Below are 7,397 nucleotides of genomic sequence, written 5' to 3'. Positions count from 1 at the left end.
TATGCCTAATTCCAGCTACAAACAATTGCTCTAAGTATGTCTTGTTCTGCAGGTAATTTGTGACTCGCTGCAGGAATTATAGCCCCAAGGACTGGTAGATCAGTGCCATGTCTTATGTTTTGCAGTTGCTGATGCCTAACAGTGGTGTCCATGGCGTTGATGTCCAATAGGCCTACTCTGCAAATGGGGTCTTAGAGTCACAGGTACCTTCTAGCAACTCCAGTACCATTTAGACCTGCCTAACTACCAGGCTAGTTGCCAGTCTGGAAAAACTATTTCCTGGCTCAGGTCACCGAGGAAATCATTCTGTGGCCCAATAACAGTGTTTTGAGGCCTGAGTTTGACTTAGCCTGATACCAGTTAAATTTTCAAATGTTCATAATTGGCTAAGCATGAGCCCAGCAGACAATGAGATGTCTGCCATGTGAGTTTTTGGTTTCTGAAATCATTGTCTCGCTCTAATTTTTATTTTGCCAGTTATTACTCATATGTGGTTTGGGAGGAATTGACTCTGGTACTGTGGGATGAGCAGATGTCATTCAGGCCCCTCGCTTTTGAATCCTGAACTTGGAATGGTGAACTTGTCCTTAAGCTGTGTTTTGTTTGGAGAAGATGTTGACTCCCGGCCAGCTTTCAAGAGACCTTGATGTGCAACCAACCACAAATTTTGTCCCTTAGTTTTTTTTTTAATAAAGATATATTTTATTGAACCACCGTGAAAAAAAAAGAAAAAAAATACATAGCTTTTAGGTTTAAGTCACAGTCAAATACTGACTAAACCACCATCCCTTCACCAGTGCACCTGTTCCACCACCAAGAACCCCAATACACCCCCCTCCAACCCCACCCCCCATCTAAGTAGCTAATGATATTCCCATTATTCTCTCTATATATTGAGTACATTCCATATTTCCATACAGAACTCACTATTATTGATTGGAAATTTTCCCCAACAATCAGGCCTGCTGAATAGGCATCATCTAATAATTTCTTTTCATTGCTAAGAGTGAAGACTTTGAGTCCGCGCGGCCGCTATTGTGGCCGCGCAGTTTTGGGTTTCTAATATTTTATCTCAGTTCACAGTCAAAATGGACGGCTGCAAGAATCCGCTCGGGTGCCAAAATGGGTTAGGAGACCTCAGGATCACAGTCAATAGGCGCGGAGGGTCTGCTTCTCGTGCCACGGCTCCGGTTCATCTCTCTGTCCCTTAGTTTTCTGCCCAGGATTGTTCCTGCATTTAAATGGTTAAGCTACCGAGAGCATCCCGCCCGCATGGCAGCGCCTCGCAAGCTCCCCATGGCAGTGTATTCGATATACCAAAAACAGTAACAAGTCTCACAATGGAGACATTACTGGTGCCCACTCGAGCAAATCAATGAGCAACAGGATGACAGTGATATAGACAGTGATTGTTCCTGCCTCCTGATGAGGTTTTATATGAGTAGGATTTCAAGGTTGGAGGTGCAGATTTTTATCTAATGCTTCCTTCTTAGGGCAAGAGTCACTGTGGTAGGAGTTTATGCTCTTCCCTGTCCTCTCTGTTGGGGGAGTCGTGCTCCTTTGCTTTTAAGTTCCTGCTGCTGCTCCTTGTTCCACCACAGGGTTCGCCTCCTTGGTATGATGACTGGATTCTCCAGTTCACTTTTTCAGTGGATCCCCACAGAGTAGTCTCTATCCAATTCAGTTTATGGTGTGATTTTTTTGCTGTGTTGTTAAGAGAGTATTTTCAAACCACAGATTTCTTCCTACTCAGTCATCTGCTAGATTCTTTCTTGGATGTCTCGTCTTGTGAGTTCAATATCTAGCATTATGGAATTTTCTAAATATATTGAATCTTTACACGTGATTTTGATGGGAGGGATATTATTTGAATTCTCACCCATATCTTTCCTCAATAGATCAATCACTCAAGGTCTATTTACATTTAACTAGTAACAGTGGGAAAGAACCAAAATATTCTGAAATAATAGAGAGCTATCTCTATGATAAGTGAATATATATGGACATGAAGTCATGATTCTCCTGGAGGAAAAAGTACAAAGTCCTTGTTTGAAAAGTTTATTTTTCCCACTCCCAAATCCTTGCCCTGGGATGGGACCATGCCTGGAAATGCAGGGGGAGCCAAGCAGTGCTGGGATCAAATCCAGGGTTCCTGCATGCAAATGTGCTCCAGTACTTTAAACCATGTCCCCATGGTTTTGCTTTTAAACTGCACATATCCTTTCCTATAGTTCATTGTTTATAAAACATATATTACATGTATTACATACTTCTAGTGCTTAAAAGTGGTGAATCCATCATAGCAGTTTTTCTGTTTAAAGTCCCTCTTAGCAGTGATGAAAATATGGTATCTGAGTACATGCCGAAGAGAGAACAAAGAAGAAGGCAAGAGAAGGCTGTGTAGGTCTGCAATGTCTCATCTATTTATCATTTTGCTGGCTATAATTTTGTTTGCAGATTTCTGGCTGTAATTATGTTGCTAGTTACTGTTTGGTGTGATAAGCTCACTTAGAAGTGAATCGGGTGAGTTGTATGAGTGATGGTTCAGTTTTAAGCCAGGTAGGGTGAGATTTCTGTTGAGCAACAGGAGGCAATTGGACATATGGGTCTAAACCTAAGGTGTTGGGTATTTTCAGCATGCTTGGGAGCACTTGAAGCTGCATTTTGGTCAGGATGAAGGGGGACATCTGGACTCGTGTAGAAACAAGTGCTAAAGGACTCACATTATAAAGCAGTGGTGGATGATTTTTCCTTAGTTAAAATCCTCTTCAGAACATGAAAATGAAGGAGCTCATGGGGACTGGATGAATGGGAGTAATGCAAAGTTGCATAAATTTAAATTATAGTTTGTTATTCACCTTCTTTCAGTTTTAATTAAAAATATGTGTAGACACTGGCTTACGTAGCAATGTAGCACTGTCTGTAGCACTGTCATCCATTGCTCATCAATTTGCTTGAGGGCACCAGTAACGTCTCCATTGTGAAACTTGTTGTTACTGTTTTTGGCATATGAAATACGCATGGGTAGCTTGCCAGGCTCTGCCATGCAGGAGGGATACTCTCAGTAGCTTGCCAGGGTCTCCGAGAAGGATGTGTCGGCCACGGGCAAGGCAAACGCCCCACCTGCTGTGTTATCTCTCCAGTCCATGGCTTACGTAGTTGTTCTTTTTTTTTTAATAAAAATTTTATTTTATTAAATCACCATGTGGAAGATTACAATGCTTTCAGGCTTAAATCTCAGTTATACAATGCTGAAACAACCATCCCTTCACCAGTGCCCATATACCACCACCAAAGAAAGAAAAAAAACCCCACACAGTACACCTCCCATCCCGCCCCCCCACCCCCACCTTGTAACTGATAAGTTTCACTTTACTTTGTTTATTTTGGTTACATTCAATATTTCAACACACACCTCACGATTATTGTTAGGAGTACCCCACTAGAGTCAGACCTATTGTGAAAAAAATGAGGTCGCGTGTGCGACCTCATTTTTTGGATTTCTGTACGTTAACAACTAAGTTCAGGGAGATTTCTTCCAGATATTGGATCATTGCAAGCTTGAAAACCCCATCAGTGGTCGTCATAATATGGCGGTCACCACACCCTTCACCCCCAGAGAGAAAGAGGGGAGAGAGAGAAGTACCTTTCCCCTCCTTGGTGGGCACGGGGCCAAGGCTTAGTTCTCAGGCTGGAGACATTCTGCGAGGAGTTGTCCATGCCAAAAGAGGTTTTGCTGCACGCTCGTGCAGCTGCAGAGGGACCACACATGTGTGCGGCTCCCGGGATCACATCTCGGCGGCGGGAGGGGCCAGTGCCTCCCACCTTCCCAAGAGCACCCTCGTGTCCTTTTGCTGCAGTTTTTGTCGTAAATCCCATCTGTGGTCGTCTTAATATGGCGGTCACCACGCCCTTATCCCCGGAGAGAAAGAGGCGAGAGGGAGAAGTACCTTTCCCCTCCTGGGCGGGCACAGGGCTGCGGCTTAGTTCTCAGGCTAGAGACATTCTGAGAGGAGTTGCCCATGCCAAAAGAGGTTTTGCTGGGTCTGGATTCACGCTCGAGCAGCTGCGGAGGGGCCGCACACGCATGCGCTCCTGGGATCACATCTCGGCGGCGGGAGGGGCCAGTGCCTCCCCCGTAGTTGTTCTTAATGGATTTTCAGGTATGCAATGTTCCCACATCCAGGCTGATCACCCTGTGTCACCAACCTTCTACTGCTTACTCTGGATTCCCTTTTAACCTCTCCCCTCATCTGACTTATTGACAGTTGCATTTTTTAAGTTTAATTGATGTAGTTGGGTCCCCTGCTTACAGAAGTGTTGGAACTAGAAGTTTATGAATATATCTACTTCACTTTAACCTCAAGTACTGATTATGTTTATCAGACATATTTCTACTTTTCAAAGCCAATTGCTCCCATTAAGGAAAATATTAGCTGTGATATGGCCAGTAAGAGCGGGTGCTTCATAACTAGTAGTTGGATAAGTGTTAAAGGAGAAAACACACTAGAAAAGTTAAATAATATTTTTATGGTGATGTTAAAAATAACAATTGTAGCACATAATAAATAATTAAATGTACACACAATTTATATTACCTTTTGTCAATTAGCATGTATTGGGTTCTTATCTTTAACTCATGTTTGTAAGCAATGAATCTCTGAAAAGCAGATACATAATCAGAATAAACATTTTGTTATTTTAATTTTTAAAAATATGGGATGCTTTGTGAATTTCGATATCACCCTTGAGCAGGGGCCATACTGATCTTTTTATTGTTCCAGTTTTAATCTGTGTACTGCCAAGTGAGCACAGAATGATGCAAAGCATTTTAAACATGGAATAGGTCTAAATAATTCTGTTAGAATTTAATTTGGAAAAAGACTATGTTAGAGTTTCTTTGCTTTTGATATTCAAAAAATTAAACAAAGTACACTATGATGTTTGGCACTAGTTGTTAATTTTACACAGTGGTACCTTCTTATATTCAATACTTCTGGTGTATCACAAGGTTTCGAAAATGAATGAAAGTTGCCAAAGCACTTCTCTGGATCATGACCATCATCTTAGCCTCAAATCAAGTCCTAACCAGTATCACCCTCAACTGGCTCTTATGTGAGCATACTGGAAATTAGGGGGACCATCTTTTGGCTTATGCTTTTGGTTGGTAATACTTCCTCAGGGAAAGAGAAATAACTTATACTGTAATCTATCACGGTCCACAATTTCTTATGTATTATTGGCTGTCCAATCCAAAGTCTAAGGTCAGGGAATAAATCTGCACCAGAGTATCATGACTGACATTGATGAGACCCTTTGTGAAACAGAACTTGGCATCACGTGAATATATAGAGGCAGACATAAAACCTAGACATGGCCATAAAAATAATAGTCATGTTGAAGGAAAACTTAAAATATGCATGAAGTAAAAGTATTTGATTAGAAGCACTGCTGTCCCATTGTTCATTGATTTGCTCGAGCGGGCTCCAGTAACATCTCCATTGTGATACTGGTTGTTACTGTTTTTTGGAATATCAAATAAGCCACAGGTAGCTTGCCAGGCTCAGCCATGCGGGTAGAATACTCTCGGTAGCTTGCCTGGCTCCGTGAGGATAAAAGGAATCGAACCCAGGTTGGCTGTGTGCAAGGCAAACGCCCTATCTGCTGTGCTATAGGGCGTTTGCTCCAGTCTATTTGACTAGTATTGACTTTAATATTAGCTTTTTCATGAGTAGATATTATCGGACCAAATTGGACTCTCCTAGTTAAAAGAGCATTTTTAAACTATTTCAGAAATATAGTTAACTTGGAGGCTCTGGGTCTACTTGTCCTATTAATTTCTTGCTCAGAGACCATAGGGTACATTTATTTTCAGTTTCTGTGAAAACTTTCTAACTTCCATTTTCCTCCCTAATTCCTTGATTAGCAATAAGCACATGATCTACGTGAAAAACAGTCTTGTTCGCCTGTGAATTCTGACCTTGACTTAATCTTGCTTAAAGAACCCTGGCTTCACAGAATTCCCCTAACTTTTTGATAACTAAAAACAAATGAGAAGAGCTTGCAATACAGCTTGCTTTGGATGGCCATATATTTTGAAACTTGCTAAGGCTGGTATCAAGAAGACAGGAAGCTAAATCAGCCCAGCTCAGCTTGACACTTATGAAAAAAGACTACTTGTTCCAGAAATAAAGCTAAATTTACTTATGCCAGAAAAGTCTACCTTGGGAGCAGAGTCATAAGGGCAAAACTATTTCAGAACAGGGATGGACTATTTCCGGTATCAAAGAAATTTTGTGATGTGTCTCTTTTAAGACTTAGTTCCTCCTGTAATCCTACTCAGAATAGGGTTTTGGTTTATGGTAAAAAAAAATGATGGTTGAAATATACTTGTAGCTGAATTTTCTTTGAATTTAACTGGTATGCATGTGTGTGTTTTAATAAAGTAAAAATACTTTCTACATCATTAGCTAGATTGAGTTTTATTTTCACTTATAGAGGTTAACTTTGTATGTAACAGATTACCCAGATGATTTTTATTTACTTTTAATTTTGTTAATACAAATATCAGATTGGATACTGGAATAATAAAAAAAGCTGTTCATTGACAAAGGAAAGTATAGCCTTTATATAAGGCGGTTTCACACTAGATGAAAATAGAACTGTTGATGGAATTCACTATTCCTATTAGTAAAAGAAGTTATTCTTTTCATTTAATTAGGTAGCTTCTTGAATGGAGCTCTGGGATATAAAATATTTGGAACTTAAGAGCACATACAGCAGCTTGAATCAGTATTGTCAAATAAAGTTACAAATGGATAATAATAAAACTACATAATGAAAAGATTTTCCCCTCATTTAATTCTAATATGCTATAACGCAGTGTGTTATTGGGAGTCTTTTCACATGTAATTAAACTATTGAGAGACAAAAAAAAATTGAGGAAACTGGAGGCCAGCGAAGGACAGATAAATGAACACTAAATTCCACTGAGCATTTTATCAGCTTACCATTATTCTCTCTGTAGTCTGATAATATGATGAAAAAATGTTTAGTACTTAAAGGTCTAGTGAAAGACTGCACATAACTGAACAAACATCATATTAATTATAGGATTAGCATTTTAATTTTCTAAATATAGTTTATTCTTTTTTAAAAAATGCAAAAATAATTTCTCATTCTTGACAGACCATCGCCTGCACCCTTTTTGGTGGTTTCAGATCTGACCTACATTAAGTGCAGTCACTCTTACTAAGAGGATCGGTATCACATTGGGTTGCTTTTTATCTTCACTAAATCATTTCACAAAGTTATTTAAAGACACATCTGTACCACCCCCAAAGTGCCAAACTGTTCCATGAATGACAATCCTTTGCTCTTAGGATACCTGTCTTATA

At 40.0% G+C, this 7,397-nt stretch overlaps 1 non-coding gene across 1 annotated transcript; it reads right to left on the bottom strand.

The window, feature by feature from the left end:
• Nucleotides 1-4,710: 4,710 nt before the first annotated feature.
• LOC129404579 (U6 spliceosomal RNA) lies at nt 4,711-4,813 on the bottom strand. Its single transcript, XR_008629971.1, has one exon. It is a non-coding gene; the product is annotated as a U6 spliceosomal RNA (small nuclear RNA).
• Between the last annotated feature and the right edge of the window lie 2,584 nt (nt 4,814-7,397).

This window comes from Sorex araneus, chromosome 4 (assembly GCF_027595985.1).
Source record: "Sorex araneus isolate mSorAra2 chromosome 4, mSorAra2.pri, whole genome shotgun sequence".
NCBI classification, from domain to species: domain Eukaryota; kingdom Metazoa; phylum Chordata; class Mammalia; order Eulipotyphla; family Soricidae; genus Sorex; species Sorex araneus.
Note: the sequence above shows the minus strand (reverse complement) of the source record. Positions and strands in the feature narration are given on the sequence as shown.